Source organism: Budorcas taxicolor, unplaced genomic scaffold, assembly GCF_023091745.1.
Source record: "Budorcas taxicolor isolate Tak-1 unplaced genomic scaffold, Takin1.1 scaffold290, whole genome shotgun sequence".
Classification (NCBI taxonomy): Eukaryota; Metazoa; Chordata; class Mammalia; order Artiodactyla; family Bovidae; genus Budorcas; species Budorcas taxicolor.
This window is the reverse complement of record NW_026291984.1, coordinates 73,211-90,692: the sequence shown is the minus strand read 5'-3', so window position 1 is coordinate 90,692 and position 17,482 is coordinate 73,211. Positions and strand designations below refer to the sequence as shown.

Sequence of the window (17,482 nt, the reverse complement as noted above, 5' to 3'; positions counted from 1 at the left end):
CTTGCTGTCTCTCTCTCTCCCTCTTTCTCCGTCTCCCTTACTTGTGGTTTCCGGCTCTTGACCTGTCTGGGCTGCGGGGGGTGTGTCTGTGTCTGGGGGGGCGGGCGTGAGGGGGTGTGTGTGTGTGTGTGTGTGTGTGTGTGTGTGTGCGTGTGTGTGTGCGGTGCGCCCGCGCCTGCGGGAGACCGCGACGTTGCCTGCCAGGATGCGTCTGGGGGTGGGGCTGGGGCCCCGGCCCCGCCCAGAATTGCCTGAGGCCCGCCAAGGGAGCCCCAGACAGAGACCCCCGCGCCCGCGCCCCCGCCCCCGCCGTTCCTCTGGTTTCCTGGACGCCGAAAGCCGAGGGGCTCGCGGGCCGCGCGGAGGCAACCCAGGTGTGCAGCGGGAGTCGGGGCCCCGGCCACCCAACCTGAGAGGGGCTGGAAGGCAGGCGGCGGCTCTGAGCGCGGTGGGGTGCCAGGGGCCAGCGGCAGGTGCGGCTTGCGGTGCGGCTGGGGCCGGGGGCTAAAGGAGAGGGCAGGCAGGGAAAAAAAGAAACAACAAAAAGCCTACAGCACCCGGTATTCCCAGGCGGTCTCCCATCCAAGTACTAACCGGGCCCGACCCTGCTTAGCTTCCGAGATCAGACGAGATCGGGCGCGTTCAGGGTGGTATGGCCGTAGACGGAGGCGGCGGCCGCCAGGCGCCCTAAGAGCCCTGCGCTGCGCCTGCCTTTCGCTCTGACCCGCCGGTCGGGCCAGCCGGCGGCCGCAGCTCTCCAGCTCTCCACGGAGCGCGCGCTGCACTTGAGCTGCACCACCCGCGACCGGACTCCCGGCGGCCCGGTGGCCGGCCCACGCCGCCCCGCCCCCCGCCCCCCGTCACCCCCGGCCAACGCTCGGCCGGCCCGGCCCAGCCCGGCCCGGGGGACCACAGGGCTTCCGGGACCGGGAGCAGCCGGGCCGGGTGTGCCTGCCGGGGGGTGTAGGGGGGAGGGTGGAGTGAGGGGCGCGGAGGTCTTGGCGCTCTCCCACCCTGGGACCCTCCAGGCACCACCCGGCTCGGGGGCCGCCGCCCCTCCCCCACCCCCTCGCCCACCTCCCCAAGGCGTTCGCTGCCCAGGGCCTCGGGGCCCGCTGGGGCCCGCGGTCCTCTGAGCCTCCTGCGGGCCTAGGCGCAGCCCAGCCGTGGCCCTGAGCGCCCATCCTGCCCGGCACCTGCGCGGTGCCCAAACCCACCTGCAGCCACCAGCGCCGGCGACCAGAGCTCGTCAGCCCCGCCCCTTCGCCCTACCGAGGCCCCCCCCTCCCCTTGCCCCCACGCCGCCCTCCAAGCACAGGACCTTGCTGAGGGTGCAGACGAGCGACATGCAGCCACACGGACAGGCACACAGACACACTCGCAGGCACCCACGCCAAGCGAGACAGCCGGCCGGCGCAAGCTCGTCAGCCAGGGCCACAGCCACAGCACCCACCCGTGAGAGGCCGGGGCCAGAGGAAGGGACGGCAGGCCGGGGGTCAGGAGAGACAGAGACGGACAGAGATGAAGGTTCAGAGACAGGCTCCCAAGACGGCGAGAGGGCAGATGCAGATGCAGATGCAGATGCAGATGCAGACAGACAGACAGACAGACACGAGCGCGCAGGCACACCCAGGGAGCGAGAGCCAGAGAGAGGGAGACACAGAGCGACCGACAGAGAGACGGAAAGCGGGAGACGGACAGGGGACAGGGGATGGCATCCCATCCGAGACGGACACTCTGGCACAGACCGTCACACACCGCAGAGAGCGGCCCGTGCGCAAGGGAGGGGGCGTCAGCCTTGGGCCGGGCGAGCCCCGGCTGGACGCGGTGCCCTGGGGCTGGCAATCACCCGTGGGGACCCCAAGACTTCCTCGCAGCCGAGGTCTCAAAGGTCCCCTTCGGCTTGGCTCCCTGAGGCGAGACCCAGCCCCCGCCCCCAGGCCAGAGGGTGAGTGTGGGAGAGAGTGTGCGTGTGAGTGTGTCGGTGGGCGACGGTGGGGTCGGGTCGACTGGGGGGGGCCGGGTGGATACCCACAGCGGAGGGGGGCGGGTGTGGCGGCCGGGGCTTTGGAAGCCTGTGTGGTCCTCTTGCTGTCTCTCTCTCTCCCTCTTTCTCCGTCTCCCTTACTTGTGGTTTCCGGCTCTTGACCTGTCTGGGCTGCGGGGGGTGTGTCTGTGTCTGGGGGGGCGGGCGTGAGGGTGTGTGTGTGTGTGTGTGTGTGTGTGTGTGTGTGTGTGTGCGTGTGTGTGTGCGGTGCGCCCGCGCCTGCGGGAGACCGCGACGTTGCCTGCAGGATGCGTCTGGGGGTGGGGCTGGGGCCCCGGCCCCGCCCAGAATTGCCTGAGGCCCGCCAAGGGAGCCCCAGACAGAGACCCCCGCGCCCGCGCCCCCGCCCCCGCCGTTCCTCTGGTTTCCTGGACGCCGAAAGCCGAGGGGCTCGCGGGCCGCGCGGAGGCAACCCAGGTGTGCAGCGGGAGTCGGGGCCCCGGCCACCCAACCTGAGAGGGGCTGGAAGGCAGGCGGCGGCTCTGAGCGCGGTGGGGTGCCAGGGGCCAGCGGCAGGTGCGGCTTGCGGTGCGGCTGGGGCCGGGGGCTAAAGGAGAGGGCAGGCAGGGAAAAAAAGAAACCACAAAAAGCCTACAGCACCCGGTATTCCCAGGCGGTCTCCCATCCAAGTACTAACCGGGCCCGACCCTGCTTAGCTTCCGAGATCAGACGAGATCGGGCGCGTTCAGGGTGGTATGGCCGTAGACGGAGGCGGCGGCCGCCAGGCGCCCTAAGAGCCCTGCGCTGCGCCTGCCTTTCGCTCTGACCCGCCGGTCGGGCCAGCCGGCGGCCGCAGCTCTCCAGCTCTCCACGGAGCGCGCGCTGCACTTGAGCTGCACCACCCGCGACCGGACTCCCGGCGGCCCGGTGGCCGGCCCACGCCGCCCCGCCCCCCGCCCCCCGTCACCCCCGGCCAACGCTCGGCCGGCCCGGCCCAGCCCGGCCCGGGGGACCACAGGGCTTCCGGGACCGGGAGCAGCCGGGCCGGGTGTGCCTGCCGGGGGGTGTAGGGGGGAGGGTGGAGTGAGGGGCGCGGAGGTCTTGGCGCTCTCCCACCCTGGGACCCTCCAGGCACCACCCGGCTCGGGGGCCGCCGCCCCTCCCCCACCCCCTCGCCCACCTCCCCAAGGCGTTCGCTGCCCAGGGCCTCGGGGCCCGCTGGGGCCCGCGGTCCTCTGAGCCTCCTGCGGGCCTAGGCGCAGCCCAGCCGTGGCCCTGAGCGCCCATCCTGCCCGGCACCTGCGCGGTGCCCAAACCCACCTGCAGCCACCAGCGCCGGCGACCAGAGCTCGTCAGCCCCGCCCCTTCGCCCTACCGAGGCCCCCCCCTCCCCTTGCCCCCACGCCGCCCTCCAAGCACAGGACCTTGCTGAGGGTGCAGACGAGCGACATGCAGCCACACGGACAGGCACACAGACACACTCGCAGGCACCCACGCCAAGCGAGACAGCCGGCCGGCGCAAGCTCGTCAGCCAGGGCCACAGCCACAGCACCCACCCGTGAGAGGCCGGGGCCAGAGGAAGGGACGGCAGGCCGGGGGTCAGGAGAGACAGAGACGGACAGAGATGAAGGTTCAGAGACAGGCTCCCAAGACGGCGAGAGGGCAGATGCAGATGCAGATGCAGATGCAGATGCAGACAGACAGACAGACAGACACGAGCGCGCAGGCACACCCAGGGAGCGAGAGCCAGAGAGAGGGAGACACAGAGCGACCGACAGAGAGACGGAAAGCGGGAGACGGACAGGGGACAGGGGATGGCATCCCATCCGAGACGGACACTCTGGCACAGACCGTCACACACCGCAGAGAGCGGCCCGTGCGCAAGGGAGGGGGCGTCAGCCTTGGGCCGGGCGAGCCCCGGCTGGACGCGGTGCCCTGGGGCTGGCAATCACCCGTGGGGACCCCAAGACTTCCTCGCAGCCGAGGTCTCAAAGGTCCCCTTCGGCTTGGCTCCCTGAGGCGAGACCCAGCCCCCGCCCCCAGGCCAGAGGGTGAGTGTGGGAGAGAGTGTGCGTGTGAGTGTGTCGGTGGGCGACGGTGGGGTCGGGTCGACTGGGGGGGCCGGGTGGATACCCACAGCGGAGGGGGGCGGGTGTGGCGGCCGGGGCTTTGGAAGCCTGTGTGGTCCTCTTGCTGTCTCTCTCTCTCCCTCTTTCTCCGTCTCCCTTACTTGTGGTTTCCGGCTCTTGACCTGTCTGGGCTGCGGGGGGTGTGTCTGTGTCTGGGGGGGCGGGCGTGAGGGGGTGTGTGTGTGTGTGTGTGTGTGTGTGTGTGTGTGTGCGTGTGTGTGTGCGGTGCGCCCGCGCCTGCGGGAGACCGCGACGTTGCCTGCCAGGATGCGTCTGGGGGTGGGGCTGGGGCCCCGGCCCCGCCCAGAATTGCCTGAGGCCCGCCAAGGGAGCCCCAGACAGAGACCCCCGCGCCCGCGCCCCCGCCCCCGCCGTTCCTCTGGTTTCCTGGACGCCGAAAGCCGAGGGGCTCGCGGGCCGCGCGGAGGCAACCCAGGTGTGCAGCGGGAGTCGGGGCCCCGGCCACCCAACCTGAGAGGGGCTGGAAGGCAGGCGGCGGCTCTGAGCGCGGTGGGGTGCCAGGGGCCAGCGGCAGGTGCGGCTTGCGGTGCGGCTGGGGCCGGGGGCTAAAGGAGAGGGCAGGCAGGGAAAAAAAGAAACCACAAAAAGCCTACAGCACCCGGTATTCCCAGGCGGTCTCCCATCCAAGTACTAACCGGGCCCGACCCTGCTTAGCTTCCGAGATCAGACGAGATCGGGCGCGTTCAGGGTGGTATGGCCGTAGACGGAGGCGGCGGCCGCCAGGCGCCCTAAGAGCCCTGCGCTGCGCCTGCCTTTCGCTCTGACCCGCCGGTCGGGCCAGCCGGCGGCCGCAGCTCTCCAGCTCTCCACGGAGCGCGCGCTGCACTTGAGCTGCACCACCCGCGACCGGACTCCCGGCGGCCCGGTGGCCGGCCCACGCCGCCCCGCCCCCCGCCCCCCGTCACCCCCGGCCAACGCTCGGCCGGCCCGGCCCAGCCCGGCCCGGGGGACCACAGGGCTTCCGGGACCGGGAGCAGCCGGGCCGGGTGTGCCTGCCGGGGGGTGTAGGGGGGAGGGTGGAGTGAGGGGCGCGGAGGTCTTGGCGCTCTCCCACCCTGGGACCCTCCAGGCACCACCCGGCTCGGGGGCCGCCGCCCCTCCCCCACCCCCTCGCCCACCTCCCCAAGGCGTTCGCTGCCCAGGGCCTCGGGGCCCGCTGGGGCCCGCGGTCCTCTGAGCCTCCTGCGGGCCTAGGCGCAGCCCAGCCGTGGCCCTGAGCGCCCATCCTGCCCGGCACCTGCGCGGTGCCCAAACCCACCTGCAGCCACCAGCGCCGGCGACCAGAGCTCGTCAGCCCCGCCCCTTCGCCCTACCGAGGCCCCCCCCTCCCCTTGCCCCCACGCCGCCCTCCAAGCACAGGACCTTGCTGAGGGTGCAGACGAGCGACATGCAGCCACACGGACAGGCACACAGACACACTCGCAGGCACCCACGCCAAGCGAGACAGCCGGCCGGCGCAAGCTCGTCAGCCAGGGCCACAGCCACAGCACCCACCCGTGAGAGGCCGGGGCCAGAGGAAGGGACGGCAGGCCGGGGGTCAGGAGAGACAGAGACGGACAGAGATGAAGGTTCAGAGACAGGCTCCCAAGACGGCGAGAGGGCAGATGCAGATGCAGATGCAGATGCAGATGCAGACAGACAGACAGACAGACACGAGCGCGCAGGCACACCCAGGGAGCGAGAGCCAGAGAGAGGGAGACACAGAGCGACCGACAGAGAGACGGAAAGCGGGAGACGGACAGGGGACAGGGGATGGCATCCCATCCGAGACGGACACTCTGGCACAGACCGTCACACACCGCAGAGAGCGGCCCGTGCGCAAGGGAGGGGGCGTCAGCCTTGGGCCGGGCGAGCCCCGGCTGGACGCGGTGCCCTGGGGCTGGCAATCACCCGTGGGGACCCCAAGACTTCCTCGCAGCCGAGGTCTCAAAGGTCCCCTTCGGCTTGGCTCCCTGAGGCGAGACCCAGCCCCCGCCCCCAGGCCAGAGGGTGAGTGTGGGAGAGAGTGTGCGTGTGAGTGTGTCGGTGGGCGACGGTGGGGTCGGGTCGACTGGGGGGGGCCGGGTGGATACCCACAGCGGAGGGGGGCGGGTGTGGCGGCCGGGGCTTTGGAAGCCTGTGTGGTCCTCTTGCTGTCTCTCTCTCTCCCTCTTTCTCCGTCTCCCTTACTTGTGGTTTCCGGCTCTTGACCTGTCTGGGCTGCGGGGGGTGTGTCTGTGTCTGGGGGGGCGGGCGTGAGGGTGTGTGTGTGTGTGTGTGTGTGTGTGTGCGTGTGTGTGTGCGGTGCGCCCGCGCCTGCGGGAGACCGCGACGTTGCCTGCCAGGATGCGTCTGGGGGTGGGGCTGGGGCCCCGGCCCCGCCCAGAATTGCCTGAGGCCCGCCAAGGGAGCCCCAGACAGAGACCCCCGCGCCCGCGCCCCCGCCCCCGCCGTTCCTCTGGTTTCCTGGACGCCGAAAGCCGAGGGGCTCGCGGGCCGCGCGGAGGCAACCCAGGTGTGCAGCGGGAGTCGGGGCCCCGGCCACCCAACCTGAGAGGGGCTGGAAGGCAGGCGGCGGCTCTGAGCGCGGTGGGGTGCCAGGGGCCAGCGGCAGGTGCGGCTTGCGGTGCGGCTGGGGCCGGGGGCTAAAGGAGAGGGCAGGCAGGGAAAAAAAGAAACAACAAAAAGCCTACAGCACCCGGTATTCCCAGGCGGTCTCCCATCCAAGTACTAACCGGGCCCGACCCTGCTTAGCTTCCGAGATCAGACGAGATCGGGCGCGTTCAGGGTGGTATGGCCGTAGACGGAGGCGGCGGCCGCCAGGCGCCCTAAGAGCCCTGCGCTGCGCCTGCCTTTCGCTCTGACCCGCCGGTCGGGCCAGCCGGCGGCCGCAGCTCTCCAGCTCTCCACGGAGCGCGCGCTGCACTTGAGCTGCACCACCCGCGACCGGACTCCCGGCGGCCCGGTGGCCGGCCCCCGCCCCCCGTCACCCCCGGCCAACGCTCGGCCGGCCCGGCCCAGCCCGGCCCGGGGGACCACAGGGCTTCCGGGACCGGGAGCAGCCGGGCCGGGTGTGCCTGCCGGGGGGTGTAGGGGGGAGGGTGGAGTGAGGGGCGCGGAGGTCTTGGCGCTCTCCCACCCTGGGACCCTCCAGGCACCACCCGGCTCGGGGGCCGCCGCCCCTCCCCCACCCCCTCGCCCACCTCCCCAAGGCGTTCGCTGCCCAGGGCCTCGGGGCCCGCTGGGGCCCGCGGTCCTCTGAGCCTCCTGCGGGCCTAGGCGCAGCCCAGCCGTGGCCCTGAGCGCCCATCCTGCCCGGCACCTGCGCGGTGCCCAAACCCACCTGCAGCCACCAGCGCCGGCGACCAGAGCTCGTCAGCCCCGCCCCTTCGCCCTACCGAGGCCCCCCCCTCCCCTTGCCCCCACGCCGCCCTCCAAGCACAGGACCTTGCTGAGGGTGCAGACGAGCGACATGCAGCCACACGGACAGGCACACAGACACACTCGCAGGCACCCACGCCAAGCGAGACAGCCGGCCGGCGCAAGCTCGTCAGCCAGGGCCACAGCCACAGCACCCACCCGTGAGAGGCCGGGGCCAGAGGAAGGGACGGCAGGCCGGGGGTCAGGAGAGACAGAGACGGACAGAGATGAAGGTTCAGAGACAGGCTCCCAAGACGGCGAGAGGGCAGATGCAGATGCAGATGCAGATGCAGATGCAGACAGACAGACAGACAGACACGAGCGCGCAGGCACACCCAGGGAGCGAGAGCCAGAGAGAGGGAGACACAGAGCGACCGACAGAGAGACGGAAAGCGGGAGACGGACAGGGGACAGGGGATGGCATCCCATCCGAGACGGACACTCTGGCACAGACCGTCACACACCGCAGAGAGCGGCCCGTGCGCAAGGGAGGGGGCGTCAGCCTTGGGCCGGGCGAGCCCCGGCTGGACGCGGTGCCCTGGGGCTGGCAATCACCCGTGGGGACCCCAAGACTTCCTCGCAGCCGAGGTCTCAAAGGTCCCCTTCGGCTTGGCTCCCTGAGGCGAGACCCAGCCCCCGCCCCCAGGCCAGAGGGTGAGTGTGGGAGAGAGTGTGCGTGTGAGTGTGTCGGTGGGCGACGGTGGGGTCGGGTCGACTGGGGGGGCCGGGTGGATACCCACAGCGGAGGGGGGCGGGTGTGGCGGCCGGGGCTTTGGAAGCCTGTGTGGTCCTCTTGCTGTCTCTCTCTCTCCCTCTTTCTCCGTCTCCCTTACTTGTGGTTTCCGGCTCTTGACCTGTCTGGGCTGCGGGGGGTGTGTCTGTGTCTGGGGGGGCGGGCGTGAGGGTGTGTGTGTGTGTGTGTGTGTGTGTGTGCGTGTGTGTGTGCGGTGCGCCCGCGCCTGCGGGAGACCGCGACGTTGCCTGCCAGGATGCGTCTGGGGGTGGGGCTGGGGCCCCGGCCCCGCCCAGAATTGCCTGAGGCCCGCCAAGGGAGCCCCAGACAGAGACCCCCGCGCCCGCGCCCCCGCCCCCGCCGTTCCTCTGGTTTCCTGGACGCCGAAAGCCGAGGGGCTCGCGGGCCGCGCGGAGGCAACCCAGGTGTGCAGCGGGAGTCGGGGCCCCGGCCACCCAACCTGAGAGGGGCTGGAAGGCAGGCGGCGGCTCTGAGCGCGGTGGGGTGCCAGGGGCCAGCGGCAGGTGCGGCTTGCGGTGCGGCTGGGGCCGGGGGCTAAAGGAGAGGGCAGGCAGGGAAAAAAAGAAACAACAAAAAGCCTACAGCACCCGGTATTCCCAGGCGGTCTCCCATCCAAGTACTAACCGGGCCCGACCCTGCTTAGCTTCCGAGATCAGACGAGATCGGGCGCGTTCAGGGTGGTATGGCCGTAGACGGAGGCGGCGGCCGCCAGGCGCCCTAAGAGCCCTGCGCTGCGCCTGCCTTTCGCTCTGACCCGCCGGTCGGGCCAGCCGGCGGCCGCAGCTCTCCAGCTCTCCACGGAGCGCGCGCTGCACTTGAGCTGCACCACCCGCGACCGGACTCCCGGCGGCCCGGTGGCCGGCCCACGCCGCCCCGCCCCCCGCCCCCCGTCACCCCCGGCCAACGCTCGGCCGGCCCGGCCCAGCCCGGCCCGGGGGACCACAGGGCTTCCGGGACCGGGAGCAGCCGGGCCGGGTGTGCCTGCCGGGGGGTGTAGGGGGGAGGGTGGAGTGAGGGGCACGGAGGTCTTGGCGCTCTCCCACCCTGGGACCCTCCAGGCACCACCCCGCTCGGGGGCCGCCGCCCCTCCCCCACCCCCTCGCCCACCTCCCCAAGGCGTTCGCTGCCCAGGGCCTCGGGGCCCGCTGGGGCCCGCGGTCCTCTGAGCCTCCTGCGGGCCTAGGCGCAGCCCAGCCGTGGCCCTGAGCGCCCATCCTGCCCGGCACCTGCGCGGTGCCCAAACCCACCTGCAGCCACCAGCGCCGGCGACCAGAGCTCGTCAGCCCCGCCCCTTCGCCCTACCGAGGCCCCCCCCTCCCCTTGCCCCCACGCCGCCCTCCAAGCACAGGACCTTGCTGAGGGTGCAGACGAGCGACATGCAGCCACACGGACAGGCACACAGACACACTCGCAGGCACCCACGCCAAGCGAGACAGCCGGCCGGCGCAAGCTCGTCAGCCAGGGCCACAGCCACAGCACCCACCCGTGAGAGGCCGGGGCCAGAGGAAGGGACGGCAGGCCGGGGGTCAGGAGAGACAGAGACGGACAGAGATGAAGGTTCAGAGACAGGCTCCCAAGACGGCGAGAGGGCAGATGCAGATGCAGATGCAGATGCAGATGCAGACAGACAGACAGACAGACACGAGCGCGCAGGCACACCCAGGGAGCGAGAGCCAGAGAGAGGGAGACACAGAGCGACCGACAGAGAGACGGAAAGCGGGAGACGGACAGGGGACAGGGGATGGCATCCCATCCGAGACGGACACTCTGGCACAGACCGTCACACACCGCAGAGAGCGGCCCGTGCGCAAGGGAGGGGGCGTCAGCCTTGGGCCGGGCGAGCCCCGGCTGGACGCGGTGCCCTGGGGCTGGCAATCACCCGTGGGGACCCCAAGACTTCCTCGCAGCCGAGGTCTCAAAGGTCCCCTTCGGCTTGGCTCCCTGAGGCGAGACCCAGCCCCCGCCCCCAGGCCAGAGGGTGAGTGTGGGAGAGAGTGTGCGTGTGAGTGTGTCGGTGGGCGACGGTGGGGTCGGGTCGACTGGGGGGGCCGGGTGGATACCCACAGCGGAGGGGGGCGGGTGTGGCGGCCGGGGCTTTGGAAGCCTGTGTGGTCCTCTTGCTGTCTCTCTCTCTCCCTCTTTCTCCGTCTCCCTTACTTGTGGTTTCCGGCTCTTGACCTGTCTGGGCTGCGGGGGGTGTGTCTGTGTCTGGGGGGGCGGGCGTGAGGGGGTGTGTGTGTGTGTGTGTGTGTGTGTGTGTGTGTGTGTGCGTGTGTGTGTGCGGTGCGCCCGCGCCTGCGGGAGACCGCGACGTTGCCTGCCAGGATGCGTCTGGGGGTGGGGCTGGGGCCCCGGCCCCGCCCAGAATTGCCTGAGGCCCGCCAAGGGAGCCCCAGACAGAGACCCCCGCGCCCGCGCCCCCGCCCCCGCCGTTCCTCTGGTTTCCTGGACGCCGAAAGCCGAGGGGCTCGCGGGCCCCGTGGAGGCAACCCAGGTGTGCAGCGGGAGTCGGGGCCCCGGCCACCCAACCTGAGAGGGGCTGGAAGGCAGGCGGCGGCTCTGAGCGCGGTGGGGTGCCAGGGGCCAGCGGCAGGTGCGGCTTGCGGTGCGGCTGGGGCCGGGGGCTAAAGGAGAGGGCAGGCAGGGAAAAAAAGAAACAACAAAAAGCCTACAGCACCCGGTATTCCCAGGCGGTCTCCCATCCAAGTACTAACCGGGCCCGACCCTGCTTAGCTTCCGAGATCAGACGAGATCGGGCGCGTTCAGGGTGGTATGGCCGTAGACGGAGGCGGCGGCCGCCAGGCGCCCTAAGAGCCCTGCGCTGCGCCTGCCTTTCGCTCTGACCCGCCGGTCGGGCCAGCCGGCGGCCGCAGCTCTCCAGCTCTCCACGGAGCGCGCGCTGCACTTGAGCTGCACCACCCGCGACCGGACTCCCGGCGGCCCGGTGGCCGGCCCACGCCGCCCCGCCCCCCGCCCCCCGTCACCCCCGGCCAACGCTCGGCCGGCCCGGCCCAGCCCGGCCCGGGGGACCACAGGGCTTCCGGGACCGGGAGCAGCCGGGCCGGGTGTGCCTGCCAGGGGGTGTAGGGGGGAGGGTGGAGTGAGGGGCGCGGAGGTCTTGGCGCTCTCCCACCCTGGGACCCTCCAGGCACCACCCGGCTCGGGGGCCGCCGCCCCTCCCCCACCCCCTCGCCCACCTCCCCAAGGCGTTCGCTGCCCAGGGCCTCGGGGCCCGCTGGGGCCCGCGGTCCTCTGAGCCTCCTGCGGGCCTAGGCGCAGCCCAGCCGTGGCCCTGAGCGCCCATCCTGCCCGGCACCTGCGCGGTGCCCAAACCCACCTGCAGCCACCAGCGCCGGCGACCAGAGCTCGTCAGCCCCGCCCCTTCGCCCTACCGAGGCCCCCCCCTCCCCTTGCCCCCACGCCGCCCTCCAAGCACAGGACCTTGCTGAGGGTGCAGACGAGCGACATGCAGCCACACGGACAGGCACACAGACACACTCGCAGGCACCCACGCCAAGCGAGACAGCCGGCCGGCGCAAGCTCGTCAGCCAGGGCCACAGCCACAGCACCCACCCGTGAGAGGCCGGGGCCAGAGGAAGGGACGGCAGGCCGGGGGTCAGGAGAGACAGAGACGGACAGAGATGAAGGTTCAGAGACAGGCTCCCAAGACGGCGAGAGGGCAGATGCAGATGCAGATGCAGATGCAGATGCAGACAGACAGACAGACAGACACGAGCGCGCAGGCACACCCAGGGAGCGAGAGCCAGAGAGAGGGAGACACAGAGCGACCGACAGAGAGACGGAAAGCGGGAGACGGACAGGGGACAGGGGATGGCATCCCATCCGAGACGGACACTCTGGCACAGACCGTCACACACCGCAGAGAGCGGCCCGTGCGCAAGGGAGGGGGCGTCAGCCTTGGGCCGGGCGAGCCCCGGCTGGACGCGGTGCCCTGGGGCTGGCAATCACCCGTGGGGACCCCAAGACTTCCTCGCAGCCGAGGTCTCAAAGGTCCCCTTCGGCTTGGCTCCCTGAGGCGAGACCCAGCCCCCGCCCCCAGGCCAGAGGGTGAGTGTGGGAGAGAGTGTGCGTGTGAGTGTGTCGGTGGGCGACGGTGGGGTCGGGTCGACTGGGGGGGGCCGGGTGGATACCCACAGCGGAGGGGGGCGGGTGTGGCGGCCGGGGCTTTGGAAGCCTGTGTGGTCCTCTTGCTGTCTCTCTCTCTCCCTCTTTCTCCGTCTCCCTTACTTGTGGTTTCCGGCTCTTGACCTGTCTGGGCTGCGGGGGGTGTGTCTGTGTCTGGGGGGGCGGGCGTGAGGGTGTGTGTGTGTGTGTGTGTGTGTGTGTGTGTGTGTGCGTGTGTGTGTGCGGTGCGCCCGCGCCTGCGGGAGACCGCGACGTTGCCTGCCAGGATGCGTCTGGGGGTGGGGCTGGGGCCCCGGCCCCGCCCAGAATTGCCTGAGGCCCGCCAAGGGAGCCCCAGACAGAGACCCCCGCGCCCGCGCCCCCGCCCCCGCCGTTCCTCTGGTTTCCTGGACGCCGAAAGCCGAGGGGCTCGCGGGCCGCGCGGAGGCAACCCAGGTGTGCAGCGGGAGTCGGGGCCCCGGCCACCCAACCTGAGAGGGGCTGGAAGGCAGGCGGCGGCTCTGAGCGCGGTGGGGTGCCAGGGGCCAGCGGCAGGTGCGGCTTGCGGTGCGGCTGGGGCCGGGGGCTAAAGGAGAGGGCAGGCAGGGAAAAAAAGAAACCACAAAAAGCCTACAGCACCCGGTATTCCCAGGCGGTCTCCCATCCAAGTACTAACCGGGCCCGACCCTGCTTAGCTTCCGAGATCAGACGAGATCGGGCGCGTTCAGGGTGGTATGGCCGTAGACGGAGGCGGCGGCCGCCAGGCGCCCTAAGAGCCCTGCGCTGCGCCTGCCTTTCGCTCTGACCCGCCGGTCGGGCCAGCCGGCGGCCGCAGCTCTCCAGCTCTCCACGGAGCGCGCGCTGCACTTGAGCTGCACCACCCGCGACCGGACTCCCGGCGGCCCGGTGGCCGGCCCACGCCGCCCCGCCCCCCGCCCCCCGTCACCCCCGGCCAACGCTCGGCCGGCCCGGCCCAGCCCGGCCCGGGGGACCACAGGGCTTCCGGGACCGGGAGCAGCCGGGCCGGGTGTGCCTGCCGGGGGGTGTAGGGGGGAGGGTGGAGTGAGGGGCGCGGAGGTCTTGGCGCTCTCCCACCCTGGGACCCTCCAGGCACCACCCGGCTCGGGGGCCGCCGCCCCTCCCCCACCCCCTCGCCCACCTCCCCAAGGCGTTCGCTGCCCAGGGCCTCGGGGCCCGCTGGGGCCCGCGGTCCTCTGAGCCTCCTGCGGGCCTAGGCGCAGCCCAGCCGTGGCCCTGAGCGCCCATCCTGCCCGGCACCTGCGCGGTGCCCAAACCCACCTGCAGCCACCAGCGCCGGCGACCAGAGCTCGTCAGCCCCGCCCCTTCGCCCTACCGAGGCCCCCCCCTCCCCTTGCCCCCACGCCGCCCTCCAAGCACAGGACCTTGCTGAGGGTGCAGACGAGCGACATGCAGCCACACGGACAGGCACACAGACACACTCGCAGGCACCCACGCCAAGCGAGACAGCCGGCCGGCGCAAGCTCGTCAGCCAGGGCCACAGCCACAGCACCCACCCGTGAGAGGCCGGGGCCAGAGGAAGGGACGGCAGGCCGGGGGTCAGGAGAGACAGAGACGGACAGAGATGAAGGTTCAGAGACAGGCTCCCAAGACGGCGAGAGGGCAGATGCAGATGCAGATGCAGATGCAGATGCAGACAGACAGACAGACAGACACGAGCGCGCAGGCACACCCAGGGAGCGAGAGCCAGAGAGAGGGAGACACAGAGCGACCGACAGAGAGACGGAAAGCGGGAGACGGACAGGGGACAGGGGATGGCATCCCATCCGAGACGGACACTCTGGCACAGACCGTCACACACCGCAGAGAGCGGCCCGTGCGCAAGGGAGGGGGCGTCAGCCTTGGGCCGGGCGAGCCCCGGCTGGACGCGGTGCCCTGGGGCTGGCAATCACCCGTGGGGACCCCAAGACTTCCTCGCAGCCGAGGTCTCAAAGGTCCCCTTCGGCTTGGCTCCCTGAGGCGAGACCCAGCCCCCGCCCCCAGGCCAGAGGGTGAGTGTGGGAGAGAGTGTGCGTGTGAGTGTGTCGGTGGGCGACGGTGGGGTCGGGTCGACTGGGGGGGCCGGGTGGATACCCACAGCGGAGGGGGGCGGGTGTGGCGGCCGGGGCTTTGGAAGCCTGTGTGGTCCTCTTGCTGTCTCTCTCTCTCCCTCTTTCTCCGTCTCCCTTACTTGTGGTTTCCGGCTCTTGACCTGTCTGGGCTGCGGGGGGTGTGTCTGTGTCTGGGGGGGCGGGCGTGAGGGGGTGTGTGTGTGTGTGTGTGTGTGTGTGTGTGTGTGTGTGCGTGTGTGTGTGCGGTGCGCCCGCGCCTGCGGGAGACCGCGACGTTGCCTGCCAGGATGCGTCTGGGGGTGGGGCTGGGGCCCCGGCCCCGCCCAGAATTGCCTGAGGCCCGCCAAGGGAGCCCCAGACAGAGACCCCCGCGCCCGCGCCCCCGCCCCCGCCGTTCCTCTGGTTTCCTGGACGCCGAAAGCCGAGGGGCTCGCGGGCCGCGCGGAGGCAACCCAGGTGTGCAGCGGGAGTCGGGGCCCCGGCCACCCAACCTGAGAGGGGCTGGAAGGCAGGCGGCGGCTCTGAGCGCGGTGGGGTGCCAGGGGCCAGCGGCAGGTGCGGCTTGCGGTGCGGCTGGGGCCGGGGGCTAAAGGAGAGGGCAGGCAGGGAAAAAAAGAAACCACAAAAAGCCTACAGCACCCGGTATTCCCAGGCGGTCTCCCATCCAAGTACTAACCGGGCCCGACCCTGCTTAGCTTCCGAGATCAGACGAGATCGGGCGCGTTCAGGGTGGTATGGCCGTAGACGGAGGCGGCGGCCGCCAGGCGCCCTAAGAGCCCTGCGCTGCGCCTGCCTTTCGCTCTGACCCGCCGGTCGGGCCAGCCGGCGGCCGCAGCTCTCCAGCTCTCCACGGAGCGCGCGCTGCACTTGAGCTGCACCACCCGCGACCGGACTCCCGGCGGCCCGGTGGCCGGCCCACGCCGCCCCGCCCCCCGCCCCCCGTCACCCCCGGCCAACGCTCGGCCGGCCCGGCCCAGCCCGGCCCGGGGGACCACAGGGCTTCCGGGACCGGGAGCAGCCGGGCCGGGTGTGCCTGCCGGGGGGTGTAGGGGGGAGGGTGGAGTGAGGGGCGCGGAGGTCTTGGCGCTCTCCCACCCTGGGACCCTCCAGGCACCACCCGGCTCGGGGGCCGCCGCCCCTCCCCCACCCCCTCGCCCACCTCCCCAAGGCGTTCGCTGCCCAGGGCCTCGGGGCCCGCTGGGGCCCGCGGTCCTCTGAGCCTCCTGCGGGCCTAGGCGCAGCCCAGCCGTGGCCCTGAGCGCCCATCCTGCCCGGCACCTGCGCGGTGCCCAAACCCACCTGCAGCCACCAGCGCCGGCGACCAGAGCTCGTCAGCCCCGCCCCTTCGCCCTACCGAGGCCCCCCCCTCCCCTTGCCCCCACGCCGCCCTCCAAGCACAGGACCTTGCTGAGGGTGCAGACGAGCGACATGCAGCCACACGGACAGGCACACAGACACACTCGCAGGCACCCACGCCAAGCGAGACAGCCGGCCGGCGCAAGCTCGTCAGCCAGGGCCACAGCCACAGCACCCACCCGTGAGAGGCCGGGGCCAGAGGAAGGGACGGCAGGCCGGGGGTCAGGAGAGACAGAGACGGACAGAGATGAAGGTTCAGAGACAGGCTCCCAAGACGGCGAGAGGGCAGATGCAGATGCAGATGCAGATGCAGATGCAGACAGACAGACAGACAGACACGAGCGCGCAGGCACACCCAGGGAGCGAGAGCCAGAGAGAGGGAGACACAGAGCGACCGACAGAGAGACGGAAAGCGGGAGACGGACAGGGGACAGGGGATGGCATCCCATCCGAGACGGACACTCTGGCACAGACCGTCACACACCGCAGAGAGCGGCCCGTGCGCAAGGGAGGGGGCGTCAGCCTTGGGCCGGGCGAGCCCCGGCTGGACGCGGTGCCCTGGGGCTGGCAATCACCCGTGGGGACCCCAAGACTTCCTCGCAGCCGAGGTCTCAAAGGTCCCCTTCGGCTTGGCTCCCTGAGGCGAGACCCAGCCCCCGCCCCCAGGCCAGAGGGTGAGTGTGGGAGAGAGTGTGCGTGTGAGTGTGTCGGTGGGCGACGGTGGGGTCGGGTCGACTGGGGGGGCCGGGTGGATACCCACAGCGGAGGGGGGCGGGTGTGGCGGCCGGGGCTTTGGAAGCCTGTGTGGTCCTCTTGCTGTCTCTCTCTCTCCCTCTTTCTCCGTCTCCCTTACTTGTGGTTTCCGGCTCTTGACCTGTCTGGGCTGCGGGGGGTGTGTCTGTGTCTGGGGGGGCGGGCGTGAGGGGGTGTGTGTGTGTGTGTGTGTGTGTGTGTGTGTGTGTGTGCGTGTGTGTGTGCGGTGCGCCCGCGCCTGCGGGAGACCGCGACGTTGCCTGCCAGGATGCGTCTGGGGGTGGGGCTGGGGCCCCGGCCCCGCCCAGAATTGCCTGAGGCCCGCCAAGGGAGCCCCAGACAGAGACCCCCGCGCCCGCGCCCCCGCCCCCGCCGTTCCTCTGGTTTCCTGGACGCCGAAAGCCGAGGGGCTCGCGGGCCGCGCGGAGGCAACCCAGGTGTGCAGCGGGAGTCGGGGCCCCGGCCACCCAACCTGAGAGGGGCTGGAAGGCAGGCGGCGGCTCTGAGCGCGGTGGGGTGCCAGGGGCCAGCGGCAGGTGCGGCTTGCGGTGCGGCTGGGGCCGGGGGCTAAAGGAGAGGGCAGGCAGGGAAAAAAAGAAACAACAAAAAGCCTACAGCACCCGGTATTCCCAGGCGGTCTCCCATCCAAGTACTAACCGGGCCCGACCCTGCTTAGCTTCCGAGATCAGACGAGATCGGGCGCGTTCAGGGTGGTATGGCCGTAGACGGAGGCGGCGGCCGCCAGGCGCCCTAAGAGCCCTGCGCTGCGCCTGCCTTTCGCTCTGACCCGCCGGTCGGGCCAGCCGGCGGCCGCAGCTCTCCAGCTCTCCACGGAGCGCGCGCTGCACTTGAGCTGCACCACCCGCGA

General features: G+C 71.4%; 9 non-coding genes across 9 annotated transcripts; all 9 read right to left on the bottom strand.

The window, feature by feature from the left end:
- Positions 1-545: 545 nt before the first annotated feature.
- Positions 546-664, bottom strand: LOC128071255 (5S ribosomal RNA). The gene has a single exon (XR_008201794.1). It is a non-coding gene; the product is annotated as a 5S ribosomal RNA (ribosomal RNA).
- A 1,971-nt stretch (positions 665-2,635) lies between these two features.
- On the bottom strand, positions 2,636-2,754 carry LOC128071254 (5S ribosomal RNA). The gene has a single exon (XR_008201793.1). It is a non-coding gene; the product is annotated as a 5S ribosomal RNA (ribosomal RNA).
- A 1,969-nt stretch (positions 2,755-4,723) lies between these two features.
- On the bottom strand, positions 4,724-4,842 carry LOC128071253 (5S ribosomal RNA). The gene has a single exon (XR_008201792.1). It is a non-coding gene; the product is annotated as a 5S ribosomal RNA (ribosomal RNA).
- A 1,960-nt stretch (positions 4,843-6,802) lies between these two features.
- Positions 6,803-6,921, bottom strand: LOC128071252 (5S ribosomal RNA). Its single transcript, XR_008201791.1, has one exon. It is a non-coding gene; the product is annotated as a 5S ribosomal RNA (ribosomal RNA).
- A 1,944-nt stretch (positions 6,922-8,865) lies between these two features.
- LOC128071251 (5S ribosomal RNA) lies at positions 8,866-8,984 on the bottom strand. The gene has a single exon (XR_008201790.1). It is a non-coding gene; the product is annotated as a 5S ribosomal RNA (ribosomal RNA).
- Positions 8,985-10,955: 1,971 nt separating this feature from the next.
- On the bottom strand, positions 10,956-11,074 carry LOC128071250 (5S ribosomal RNA). Its single transcript, XR_008201789.1, has one exon. It is a non-coding gene; the product is annotated as a 5S ribosomal RNA (ribosomal RNA).
- A 1,968-nt stretch (positions 11,075-13,042) lies between these two features.
- Positions 13,043-13,161, bottom strand: LOC128071249 (5S ribosomal RNA). Its single transcript, XR_008201788.1, has one exon. It is a non-coding gene; the product is annotated as a 5S ribosomal RNA (ribosomal RNA).
- A 1,971-nt stretch (positions 13,162-15,132) lies between these two features.
- Positions 15,133-15,251, bottom strand: LOC128071248 (5S ribosomal RNA). Its single transcript, XR_008201787.1, has one exon. It is a non-coding gene; the product is annotated as a 5S ribosomal RNA (ribosomal RNA).
- A 1,971-nt stretch (positions 15,252-17,222) lies between these two features.
- On the bottom strand, positions 17,223-17,341 carry LOC128071246 (5S ribosomal RNA). The gene has a single exon (XR_008201785.1). It is a non-coding gene; the product is annotated as a 5S ribosomal RNA (ribosomal RNA).
- Positions 17,342-17,482: the final 141 nt, after the last annotated feature.